Consider the following 14,721-nt stretch of genomic DNA (forward strand, 5'->3'; position numbering starts at 1 on the left):
AAAAGCACTAGTTCTTAGCATAAGTTTAATATAGAAATAGAAACTTGGAATATTACTTCATCAGTGCGTGGCATAACGGTGAATCTTTTCATGAATAAAATGAATTATATTATATATATAGTTAGAGGGATACTGCTTTTACAAGATGCTATTCCGGGACTTTCAACTGTAGATAACTTACCCTTCCTAATATCTAGTTTATGAACTTTCAACTGTAGTGACATATACCCTAGTAGGAAAACTAGGGAAAAAAATATTTGGATGAATATAAACATGATGAGGTTAAGCATGTTTGTGCAGAGTGAGCTCCATGGTTTAGCTGCTTTGCAGTGGTCAATTTGTCAAGACTCTCTTAATAGGTATGTTCAGAAACTCTGAAATTACTGCTATATTCCATGTCAAGACTCTCTATGAATGGAATTACTGTTATATTTCCTAGCATTCTTAATTTAGTTATCTTATTATTCTAGTTGACCACATGCATGCTGATTATTTTAAATTTTGAATGTTTAATCTTGATAATTTTAACAAATCTGTTGGTGATAATTTTTCATGTGAAATAGGTTTTAGATCTTCTTCAACTCTTGCTGCTAGCTACTTTACTTTGAAAAAAGAAGGGAAATTATCATTTGAAAGAGGTAATTATAATTTTCTTATATTTTCTTTTAAATACTATTTAAGTTTTTAATATCTGATTTGCATATAAAAGAATAAATTTCTTGCCTTTAGAATATATATAGATTTTTAATGAATAGATTTTTTAAAATCCTTATTTGTAATCCCTCTTAGTCATGTCAATCGATAAGTCATGGATTGAAAAATCACGAACCACGCATGAGTATAAAGATGGTTTAAACAAGTGCAAAAGTGCAGTTTTCTTTTTTGATTGAATAAATTTATATTAATAGTTTCAGATTCAATTTTATATCTTTTTTTTATTGTACTCATAATTATATTTTTGTTGTAGGGATTGGATCAAGAGAGTGAGATTCCATCACCAAGAGAGTTAGGAAGTAGGTCTTCTGGAGCGAGCAACAAAGAAGCATGATCTTGTATGATAAAGATTTTATGTATTAAGTATTATAGATATATGTTAAGACAAATTATTGAAAAATGTTATCTTTGATACTTTGTTTTTGGATTATGATTTTTTATTTTCGGAGATTGTGTATGAATTAAAAATCTTGTTATGATGTTTGATTTAAGGTTATGCTTTTTGGTTATGAGATTTTAAAGTTTGAGTTCTAAAAATGTCACTTTAAATATATAGTTTCAATCTCATTTTAAAAAGTATAAAATTGTAATTAGGTAAAAACGACGGCTAAAAACGCCATTTTAAACAAAAATGGTGCCATTATATCCTAGTAAAAACGGCAGTTAAAAAATGCCATTTTAATCGAAAAGGATGCCATTAAACCCTGGTAAAAACGGCGGTTATAAACGCCATTTTAATCGAAAAGGATGCCATTAAACCCTGGTAAAAACGGCGGTTATAAATGCCATTTTAAACGAAAAGGATGCCATTAAATACAGGTAAAAATGGCGGTTATAAATGCCATTTTAAACGAGGAGAATGCCATTAAACCCAGGTAAAAACGGCGGTTATAAACGCCATTTTAAACGAGGAAGATGCCATTAAACCCAGGTAAAAACGGCGGTTACAAACCGCCATTTTAAACAACAACAAAACCGCCGTTTTATCTGGTTAAAATGGTGGTTAAAAACCGCCATTTTAACCGCCAAAAAACCGCCGTATTATCCAATGGTTATTATGGCGGTTTTCAAAAAACCGCCGTAATAACCAGAATGGCGCCCAGAATTCCGGCGTTTCTTGGAAGCGCCGTTTTCGGTAATAATGGCAGTTGTAACCGCCGTAATTACCTTAAAAAATCGCCATTTTAACCCTTTTTTTGTAGTGAACAACATTCATAGCATAAGCCGGCATCGCTTGGATAACCGATTTGATGAGAACCTCCCTTCCAGACTGAGTAAGAAGTTTTCTTTCCAGCCGCAGAGCTTATCAGACACTCGCTCCTCAATCCATCTCAGAGCTTTATTCTTAAATCTGCCCCACTGAGCCGGAAGACCAAGGTACTTACCTGGATGATCCCAAGCAGGCAACCCTAAAATCTCTTCTATTTCTACTCTGTTTCTAATCGGAACCTGGTAGCCGAAAGTAATCCCAGACTTATCAACATTTATTCGCTGCCCGGAGGCTTCTGTATACATATTTAAAACAGTAATAAGCTGATAAACTTCCTCCTCACTATCCTTCGAGAAAATGATGCAATCATCCGCAAAAAGGATATGGGAGATGGCAGGAGCAGCAGTAGGAGAAATTCTGACACCAGAGATTCTACCCTCTTCTTTAGCCTTGTCCATAAGGATAGTAAAAACCTCAGCTGCTATGATAAACAGGTATGGCGAAAGGGGGTCTCCCTGCCTAAGTCCTCTCTGTGGCACAAACCTTTTCGACAGAACACCATTGATCTTGATTTTATAAGAAACCTGCGAGACACACATCATAATCATCCTGACCCAGTGCAAATTAAGCCCAAAAGCTCTCAGAGTAGCCTCTAGGAAAGGCCATTCAACCCTGTCATAGGCTTTGTTCATATCAATCTTAACAGCTAAGTTCCTAGAAGCATGTTGCCCTTTTTTGTTTAAAGCATGAAACATTTCCTGCACTATTACCATGTTATCCTGAATAAGGAGTCCCCCCACAAAAGCACTCTGGATAGGTGAAACAACCATATCTATTATTCTTCTAAGCCTAATAACCAACACCTTAGAAATGATTTTATATATAAAATTGCAACAGCTGATCGGTCGAAGCTGGTTGAGCGTTTTCGGGTAGTTGGCCTTAGGAACCAAAACAATAATAGTGTCGCCGATGCTACTTGGTAGGACCCCTTCCTGAAAGAAATGTTTAACAACAGCACAAACCTCTTTCTCAATAATTGGCCAATGCTTTTGGAAAAAAAGGCCATTTAATCCATCTGGGCCTGGCACCTTAAGACTTCCAAGGCTGAACACAGCTTCTTTGATTTCCTGATCAGAAAGGTCTTCCATTAGCTCTCGATTCATGTCTTCAGTGACTCTAATAGGGATTTTGCTGATGCATTTAGACATAACAAGATTATCGGAGGCTTTAAAGAGATTCTGAAAATGAAGAACAGCCAACTTAAGTATCTCATTCTCCCCACACACCCATTCTCCGCTAGTATCCTTTAACCTCTCAATTTTATTCCTGTCCCTACGTTGAATGGTAGACGCATGAAAAAAGGCAGTATTCTTGTCACCAAACTTCAGCCATTTTACTCTAGATCTCTGACCCCAATACTTTTCCTTCTGTTTCCACAGCGCAGTAATATCCATTTTTAATTTATTAATTTCCTGCTGCTGAGTATCGGAATAATCTCTTTCCTCTGCTAGCTTGAGGCTATGCATTAGCTTCTGAATTTCAACATCTGCCCTCTTAAAGTTAACCCTGCTCCATTTGACCAATTCTTGCTTACACCTATTCATCCTTCGAATTAAATTCGTCCAATGATCAACCGTAGTATTACAAGCACTGTTCCATCCTCTATTTATGACATTACCACAATCAGCATGATCAGCCCAAAAGGCCTCAAATTTAAAACATCCGCTCCTTTTTCCCCTGGGTTTGACATTGAGAACTAAAGGCGTATGATCAGAAGAAATAGCTGGTAAGGCTGAAAGGGTGGCATGTTGGAAAGCTTTCCTCCACTCCCAATTAGCAAGAACTCTATCTATCCTTTCTTTAGTAACAAAACCATTTCTAGGATTACTAAACCATGTATACTTTGTCCCTTGTAACTCCAAGTCCATGAGATCATTCTTATCTACAAAACCCCTAAAGGTATCAATCTGACTAGTCGGCTTTGGATGCAGACCCACTTTCTCATGCTGTGAAATTACATCATTGAAGTCCCCAATAAAAGCCCTTGGTACATGCAGATTATTATTTACATAAGTTAACTCATTCCATAACTCCTTTCTCCTCATATAATTGGGATGGCCATAAACAAAAATTCCTTCCCAATCTATATCATTAGCAGCGCTTATCTGAGCTTTAATAAAGCTATCACACCAGGCATAAACATTAACACTTAGATTAGTTTTCCAAAACAGACACAGCCCCCCAGACAACCCCCGGGATTCAACACAAAACATATTACGAAAACCCAAAGTTCTTCTAAGCCTAACACAGGTAAGATTGCTAGCTTTAGTCTCCATAAGAAACAAAACAGACGGCCTAAGATATTTACAGATACTCCTTAGTTCAGACACTGTCGATGGGGCCGCCATTCCACGACAGTTCCAGCTGACAACAATCATGGCTGTTGGTGGGGCGTGATAAGGCCCGCCTCCTCAGCCATAACTAGTCCAGCATCATATTTGAGCTTCTTACCTGATTCTTCCAAACCTTGCTGTGCACCATCCTTGAAGGAGTCCACATAGACAGCTAGGCTGCTTGCATCCCTTATCCTTTTAGAGTTCAGATTCAACCCCACATCAAAAGTCAGCTCCAACCCACGTTGACTCACGTCCTTCTGCTCCGACGCAGCAGCAGTCGCCTCCTCCGTATCCTGGTATTCCTCCGGTAATTCAACATAATACTTCTCCCCATTATCCATTCGCTGAATGATGGTTCTACCGGCTGCAGTGACAATTCTCTTCATTTTCGGTTTCTCCTTGTAGCTCCACAGTTGGGCTGCACCATGCCTAACAATTTGTGCCCTCTTCTCTGGTTGCTCATTGATTATCATATCTCTATGCTGCTCAGTTTGGGCCTCTTTTTTACCAAAAAGTTTCTGCAATTCTTCCCCGATTGTTAGCTTTACAAGACTCCCCCAAGCAACACCCTCCACTTGTTGGTGCTGAACGCATTCCTCTATCTGCTTGGGCTTATTCACACATCTCTCATTTAGCCTTGCATTGTTACGAAAAGGTTGCCGCCCCTTGCTCCCCCGACCTCAAGATGCTCCTGACATGCCTTATGAATATTCTGAGACTTACAAGGTCCAGAGGCCCCCTGCTCCACAGACAAAGTGGCATTGGGTCTAAATGCAGAACTAACTTCACCTATCTCATGGAACTTGTCACTGCCTTTCCTGATGTCAGCGTTAGTGTTTACCGCCTTGTGTCCCCGTCCCAAAGCTTCCCTGTCTGAAACCGTTTGTTCGATCAGCAGATTTCCTGAGACCTCCTCAGCATGCTTTCTAGATCCTTGGCTTTCCTTTCCTAATGCCGATTTCTGATCAGAATTTACTTCAATATTTCTCAGAACCCCTGATCGTAATCCCCTGCTCATACTACGTGCTGTTGCCGAATGCTCCTCCATATGCTCCATTCTAGCACGCTCCTCCTGACATTCCTGCCTAGCCTCAGTCCCCTCCCTGTACATTTCCTTCTCATCCTCCACTTTTCCCCTAGCTGAGATGGCCCTGGCTCGATTAACTCCTAAACCAAGCACATACCTTGGTTTCATGTGATCCCAGCTAGCCATTGCCATAGGGTTTGTGCATTCCTTCTTGATATGGCCTAGGATACCACAATTCAAACAATAACCATCCTGGATCCTCTCATACTTGAAGTTCACCCAACTAGTCTGATGCTCCTGCGTCGCTAACCAAAAACCAGTTGGCAGAGGTTTAGTGATATTCATTATTACCCTCATCCTAAAGAATGTTCTCTGCAGTATATCATTTAATCTGGGATTTTCAGCCTCCATTACAGTGCTGATTTTGCTACCAATAGTTTCTGCTGTTTTCCTTGTTATATAATTGAGTGGAAGTCCATGTATTTGTACCTATAACTCCATATACCTGTGGTTCACTTCATAAACTGATTCACGCCCGTTCCATATTTGCAGATTAAGAAGACTGCCTCGGACACTCCACGGTCCTCCATTCCGTATTTGGATCCCTTTCCTGGCATCCTTGAAGCTGATGAGTACTTTGTTCCTGCCAACATCAGAGATGGTAACTCCTTCCGGGTGACCCCAGGTTCCCAAAAGAGCTGCTCTGCAGGTGCTGAAGCTGACCTCTTTGTTGGAGAAAATCTTTCCCACCAGATTGAGATTTTCTGCAGTAAAGCTGGCATCCTCAACAGGGTTGATAGAGATAACTTTGCCCTCAATGGATTGGTCCTCGTGATAGGCCATTTGTAGGATTGTAATAATAAAAAGATAGGTAAAAAGAAAAACTGCACAACAGAGTGAACAAGAAACAGGTAAGCACAAAGCTTAACTACAGGAAAACACTCCGTACAAGAGAAGAGTTCTCCATGAGAGAAAATTGGGCGGTTCTGCTAAACCGACTTAATGTTGATAATCGCTATTTAAATTAAGAGTAGAGAAATTGGAGGATTCAATTTTTTTTTGTTGCAAAAAAATGGATACAAATCAAATAGTCCAATTTGTTTAGGTGAAGAAAATCTTCAAATTTTGAAGTATTATCCGTAGGTTCGATTTGGGCTTTTAATTTTCTTTTTAGTGGTTCGAGAATAATCAAATCGGTAAATCCAATTCGGTTTGTGTTTCTAAAAAAATTGAAAAAATATATAATTATAAATTAGATCATTCGATTTATGTGTATATATATATATCCATTTTTTTTACAAAATACGAAAATGCGCTTTTCTTCTTCTTTCTTCATCTCTTCATATTTCCTTTTTTTTTAGAAATTGCAGTGAACTTTCTGAATGTGAAAAAAAAAATAAAAAAAATAAAATAGATGATAGAATTATGGTAAAAATATATTATCATGGTCAGATTTTATTACAAATATATGGAGTGAAATTTATATGTGAAAATCTATTTGATATTGTTATTCCTTTCATACTTTTGTTTCAAGAACTAAAATGTGTGATTTGTGAAAAAATAAATTTTTAAATACCAAAGATAATGTTATACATTTTGTACAAATATCCTATATTAGTATTTAGTAGGTTTGTTCAATTTTAAACTAAGTATGTAACCGATAAAATGAACATGCAAGAGATATTTTTAATATATATTAAAATTCGCTCACAAATATCTTTCATCGAGTTATATATTGAGTTCAAACAAACTGAAACCGACTAGAAATATCGAATGGCGGAAAGATTACAATAATGATAGCGAGCAGGAGTTTGAAAGCAACTATAAAATCGTTGATCCAAATAAAGACGAAAATCAAGCTGACAGCACTATGGATGTAGATGTCGTGAAGATAGTAAATGTACTAACAAACCAGCATTCGTTTGAGGAGCTATCTTTTATGCACATATTAGATTTAAAGGCCATACATGTCCTAGAATTTTCTGAATATATAAATGCGGGTATAAAATTTAGATATTTGTTTGTATAATAGATCAATATTGTAGATTTAATTAAATTTAGAGTAATTATTTGAATGCTATAAGAAGGAATAAAATTTTGTCATTATTATGTTTTAAATCGATTAACAACATATGTGATTCGTAAAATATAATTTATTAATTAGCATTTGTTTACTTATTTATTTAGTTAAATATAGGATAACTACCTTACTAAATTCAGATAATTTTATAGTTAAATTATGGGTAATTACTTGAATAGAAATAAATATATGTTTATATTTATATTAATATATTAAATATTTATTTATAATGTATAATTATAATTGATTTTAGAAATATAAATTCATAAATATTTATTTTTAATGTATAATTTATAGATAGATTTTAATTTTAATTTTTTTATTTAAATATTTATTTTGTGATGTTGTAGCAGAACTTTTTATTGTAACGGACAGTTAATTTGTTGTGAGAATGGAACTCAATTTTAAAAAAGCTGTCATTATAGTAATGAAAGATTATACCATCTATAAAAACATAGACTACTAGGTATATGAGTTGAAATCAATGACATCTTATGCCAAATCTATTAAGTACCACAAATACTTTTTTTTGAAAGTAATGGAGCTCAACACACTAGGTGGAGCATTTAGCGTCAAACAAAACAAATAAAAAGAAACACTCTAAAAACCAACAACCAAAAGAAGTAAACTCGCATGTCATCTCCGGCATAGCCATCAACAACAGTTGGAATGTTTACCTCTCCACTCGTTGTAGCTGAGTCTGGTCATATGGATAATTTCTTCTACGCCTTTAGTTTGATTCTGAAATATCCTTCTATTTCTCTCCATCCAAATGTGGCAGATGATCGCACAGAAGCACCTCATACAGTATGACAAATGCGGTGATTGACTTATCAGAATTAGCATAATCTGCAAAAAAAATACTATTGAAAGATAAAGATGTATAATAATAGTCACACTTGTATTAAAATCACCATTTCTCATAATTATTCAAAACTAAATTTCAATACAATTACAAAAGCAATAAAGTCATAGAGGCTGACCCCTCTATAAATACTGGGATAAATCACTTATTTAAGCCAAGAGGATGAAAAAATTATATGAATAAGCTAAATCAAAAATTGATTCATAAATCAATCAGTTCACATCTCTATATAGTTCGAAGCACCCTAATTCGAATTTTATTTCCATGTAATTTGAATCATACTAATTCGAATTATCTACACACGCACACACCCACTAATTCGAATTACACACACGTGTACATAGTAATTCGAATTGGGTAGATTCGAATTACTCAATTTAAAAAAAATTATTAAAAAATTTATAAACATATATTTCTGGAGTAATAATTTAAAAAAATTATTAAAAAAATTAATAATTTAAAAATTAAAAAATATATATTTTATTTTATACATTAAAAAAAGATAAGAAAATATGTAATTACGAGATTTTTTTAAAATATTAATGAGCTATCAATTCGAATTCCATACAATACTCTTTTGTCCATTTTTAATAGTTCATGAATATTTTTTAATAAATTTTTTTAATAAATTTATTTAAATTATACTAAAAAAAAATATTTTATTCTATGTAAAATAATTTTAAAAAATACCTTAAAAAATGTTAGGAGTACTATAAAAATTTGTAATGTTCTAATGACGTAGGTAAATACATGCATGTACTCAAATTTTAAATAAAATATTCTACATAGTCAATAATAATTTAGAAATTAAAAAAATATTTTATTCCATACAAAATAATTAAAAAATATATTTTATTCCATACAAAATAATTTTAAAAAAATGGCTTAAAAGATGTTATGAGTACTATGAAAATTTGTAATATTCTAGTGATTTAGGTAAATACATGATAAAAATATATTTTCTTTAATTTTTAAATTATTATTGACTATGTAAAGTATTTTTTTTAATGTCCTAAGTCATTGGGACATTACAAATTTTTATAGTACTCCTAACATCTTTTAAGCCATTTTTTAAAATTAATTTGTATAGAATAAAATATTTTTTTGTGGTATAATTTAAATAAATTTATTAAAAAATATTAATGAGCTATCAAGAATGAGGAGAAGAGTATTGTATAGAATTCGAATTTGCTCACTGCATTCCAATCAAAGTGATTCGAACTTCCACATGTGTAATTCGAATCATGTACTATCTCACCATATAATTTAAATAAATTTATTAAAAAATATTCATGAGCTATTGAAAATGGGCAAAAGAGCATTGTATAGAATTCAAATTGATAGCTCATTAATATTTTAAAAAAATCTTGTAATTAAATATTTTGTTAACTTTTTTTTAATGTATGAAATAAAATATATATATTCTTTTAATTTTTAAATTATTAATTTTTTAATAATTTTTTTTAAATTATTACTCGAGAAATATATGTTTTTAAATTTTTTAATAATTTTTTAAATAGAGTAATTCGAATCTACCCAATTCAAATTACTATGTGCACGTATGTGTGTAATTCGAATCAGGTTGACTCGAATTAGTGGGTGTGCGCGTGTGTAGGTAATTCGAATCAGCATAAAAAGGAAATTCGAATTAAAGTGATTCGAACTATATAAAATTGTAGATTGGTTAATTCATGAACCAATTTTTAATTTGGCTGATTCATGTAAATTTTTCATCTCCTTGACTTAAATAAGTTATTTGCCCTAAATACTGAATAATTAAAATTTTTATTAATTAATTTATATTTAATTATTTTATCACAGTTTATAACCTTAAGAATAGAATTATTTATTATCATTAACATAATTTAATTATAATTAACATACTACTATTAATTATCCAAAAAAAATTATAATTAAGTATAATTTTAATACCACTAATATTACTAATAAAAGTAACGAAGGAAGGTATAGCCCACGTCTCTTCACACACATATATACAAGGCTATTATTATTATTATTATTATTATTATTATTATTATTATTATTATTATTATTATTATTATTATTATTATTATTATTATTATTATTATTATGAATGACTTAAAATAATTAATTTTATATCCAAAAATTAAAAAAAGTCTAATTTTCATTAATACTAATATTATTAAAATGATAAATAAATAACACTAATTCATTAATAATAATAACAATTAATTTATTAACACTGACATTCATTAACACATAAGGCTAATTAGTTATTTACTTAACTAATTATATTATTATAATTATAATAAATGGCGTAAATTATATAATATAACAATAATTGATTAATTAATTAATACAACTTAAAAATAACTTATTTTCATTAACATATAATTAATATAATTATAATCACAATTAATTTATTAACTACTCAATATTTATTTCAGAAAAATCACATAATTATATTTAACTTTTAATAATAATTAATAAAATTTAAATATATCTAAAATAATATTTTAATAATTATTATTAAATACACTAAATATATATTTTTGATATGTAAATTTATGTTAACAACATTAACTAGATTCAAAAATATATAACATAATATTTTTAAATACTATAAATCCATATGTTAATTATTATTTAATTGCTATAAACAATATTAATCTATAACATTATTACTATTAATTTTTATTAAATCATAAAATTAAAAAATAATTACTTATGTAATTAAGATGATTGAAATAATTAACAATTTAAAATTTAGGACGATGAACATCTTTTATTTAGATTTTCTGGATAATATTCTTTTTTCTTTTACTGGAAAAGTTTCCTAAAAGAAAAGTTAATGGAGGAAGAGAGATTTTTTGTTATTGTGAATGTATGAAAAGGAAAGTGCGTGTGGTGAAAGTGTGAGAGTAAAATCAACAACCAATAAAAGAGGCAGGAGAGAGTGAAAGGTAACTTGGTGGGTTGCATACACAACAGATTCCATTAATACACAAATTTGATTTGTGTACTTCAGTCGGTCGTCCAATTTTTTTCTCTTGACAATACAGACCGTCCGATTTGTATTTAGTTTGTATATATGTTTACAACAATATTAAATACGCAGCACTCCACCAATAACCCTTTATTACACTATTCTTATTTCCATTTCATAATTGAAAAATGTGATCCCAAATACATAAGTAGCTGCAGTTTATGTAGGATTCTGTTTGATTTAATTTTTAAATTTAGTTTGAAATGAAATGTGTGCATTGGATTGAATTATGGGTCAATCACAATGAATTAAACATATTATTTTTGTGTAACACATAATTAACATTAAAGTATTTGTTGGTAAAAATAATAAACTAAAACAAATTAGTAGAATAACTAATCAATACAGTAGAGACTTTACTAGGTTTATTGCTCATTAAAAAAGCATGCATAAAGATAACACGTTCATTTTGGCTAACTTGTCAATCATTATATTTATCATTCTGGACACATGTGACATGGAAATAATACAAGGACACTATAGTAAAGCCCATATATATTATTTCATAAGCAACTTCATTTACCTTCTGCGTGAATTCTTGTGAAACTAGGCACTATGATTTGAAAAATCTAAATTGATTAAGTTTCAATAACAAAAAACCTAAATCCTTTATCCCAGTAGTACAATCATAACCTTATGAAGAGAGCACCCAACTATAATTTTAGCACATTTAAAGCTAAGCTTTCTGAAATGAAACCAACATTCCAATCTCTATTTGAGTTTTAAACTGCATCCCCATACTGAAACTTAGCCGTCATCCACATTAAGCTTGATAGAATCAACTTTCAACTCAATAATTTTTTTTTTTTTTAATTAGCGAAACGAAAACTCACCTTATCTATTAGAATATTATGCGATTTGAGTTGGATAAAGGTTTCTTATAAATTACTCAAAATAAAATTATTTGTCATAAAGCGAAAAAAAAAATCAAGATAAACAATCATTATAATGGATAGTTATTAATATTTAAACTTCTTTATCTTTTTACTAATTAATATTGAATAGTATAAAATATTTTTATACTTTATTGTCAATACTCTATACATTATTTAAAAAAAAATTTAGGTGGTATACACAATATATTATCATATGTATTATGTATACTAAAACCGCAAGAGAACTGCAGTTACGTAACCAAGTCCGCAAAGAGATACATTATTTTTTCTTCTTCAGAATTTTCTTCTACGTTGAAAGCGAACCAAATTTTGGATAATGATTTGGTTGAGTATATTTATTGATAACAATACTATGAATTATTCGTTAAAAAACTGCAGATCACATCAATCTTACAATCATCAAAGTGTAACAAAATCTCTAAATGGTCTAAATTTGGATGTATATTTATAATGCGAAAAAACTGTTCTACACTAGAATTCAATTATTAAAAAGAAGTATCACCAATCAAATTAAATAATAATGATGATGTAAAATGATCAATTCTATTTTGCTGACGTAGTATTATACAATAAATGTTTGTATAATTTTTTAATATGTATACCAGCCGTGCATCCACATTAAATCTCATCATCTTTTTTTTTTTTTTTTGAATAACTCATCATTTTACTTGGTTTTTGGTAACTTCGATAAGGTATCGAATTAAATTTGTATTAAAATTACAGTTCAAAAAGTAGATACGATTCTTTTGAAAAAAATATATTCGATCTAAAAATTATTTAGTATTTATATAAAAAAATGCTCAATAATATTAAACCGTGACAAATAACGTAAAGAATTGCAATAAAAGAAAATAAGCAAAATAAATAAAAAACTTTAAATGAGTAGGAAAGTAAAATTAAAATTGAAAGAAAGTAAAATTATAATAAAATATTAAATGCAAAGAAATGAAAAGAAATGAATTAAAATGAAAAAGAAAACAAAAGAAAATAAAATAAAAATGGATTAGAGTTACATGCACTTGTATTCCATAATTCTCCTTGACATTAGTGTGACTTGAATTTTTTTTAGAGATTTGTGTGATAGTGAACAGTTCAAATTGAAGTTACTCCACTCTTCGTCTAACCTTCTCTTATATGCAAAATGCTCTTCTCTTGATCCGATCTATCTACCTCCTTTTACTCAAATTTTCGCAACTCACGACCTTATCTTGACTGTGAAAGACCTTGCCCTCTAAGGTGGATACCCCACGTATTTGTCTTTACATTGGTATTCAAGTCCCACGTTCTACATAGTACTTCTAGATAAAATCATGTGCAAGTATAAACTTTCGACCCTAGTCCGACTCGACTCACCTCATAATCAATGGTATGTTTTTCTATAGTTGAGTCTTTACTCCGTCAAAACTTCGACCACGCATGATCAACTAGCTTCATCTCAAATCTTTTCACCTCAACTCACTTGAGTTAGTAGACACGCTATAGTCAAATTTCGTGACAGATCGAAATATGCACCAATAAATTATCCCCTAAAATTTATTTTTTCAGAGTTGAAATGACAAATTTTATCTGCTCATGTGTCAGTCATGTGCCAATTTTAAATTTAGAATTTGAAAAAACAGTTACACTATTTCTAAAACGGTTTGCACATTTTTTTTGAGAATGTGTAACGTTTTTCCTGGACTTTTAATGGACTTTGAAGTTTAAAACTGGCCACCTTCCTTCAACATGTATTGTTACCTCATCATTTTCATCATTTTCACCATTTACTTTTTATGTCTTCAGAAAATAATTCTTTTCTTCTAGGAGTGTTCAAATTCAAACCAATAAAAAAAGCAAAATCGCACCGATTCAAGCTGAAAACCGAAACAAACCGCTCAATTTTGGAATTTTTTTTAGATTTTGATTCAATTTTATTACGGTTCGATTTAATTTGCAATTTCATTCTACACAACCAAACCGAACTGCATACAATAACAATAACAATAACAATAACAATAATAATACTAATAAGACCCTTAGTCCTTAGTTCCTTATTGTATTGGCTTACTCCCTTAGCACATTGCTGCACACATCCCATTTTCCCAAAACAATTACACAAAACCTAACCTAAAGAAACCCCTCTCTTCGCACTTCAGTCTCTTGTATTTGTATCTCACACCTCACTCACTTTCATCGTCACACGCCAACGGTGTTCGCCGCCTCCTCTTTTCAGTGATGCCCTCCGCTGTCCCCTCTTCTTAGTGACGCGGTTGTTGCCTCCTCTTCTCGATGATGTCGTTCATCGTCTCCTCTTCTCGGTGACGATGTTGCCGTCTCCTTTTTTCAGTATGTTTTTACTTGTTTTTGTTTAATTTTGTTTTGTTGTGGAGGGATTTGTTCTTATTTTTGTTAAAATGTGTTAAATTTTGTTATTTTTAACAATTCGTTCTTGTTGATTAAATTTTGTTAAACTTTGTATTAAATTAAGTATCTATTTTTTGTTGATTGAATTCTATTTTTTTTATC

The sequence above is a fragment of the Arachis hypogaea genome, chromosome 4 (genome assembly GCF_003086295.3).
Source record: "Arachis hypogaea cultivar Tifrunner chromosome 4, arahy.Tifrunner.gnm2.J5K5, whole genome shotgun sequence".
NCBI lineage: Eukaryota > Viridiplantae > Streptophyta > Magnoliopsida > Fabales > Fabaceae > Arachis > Arachis hypogaea.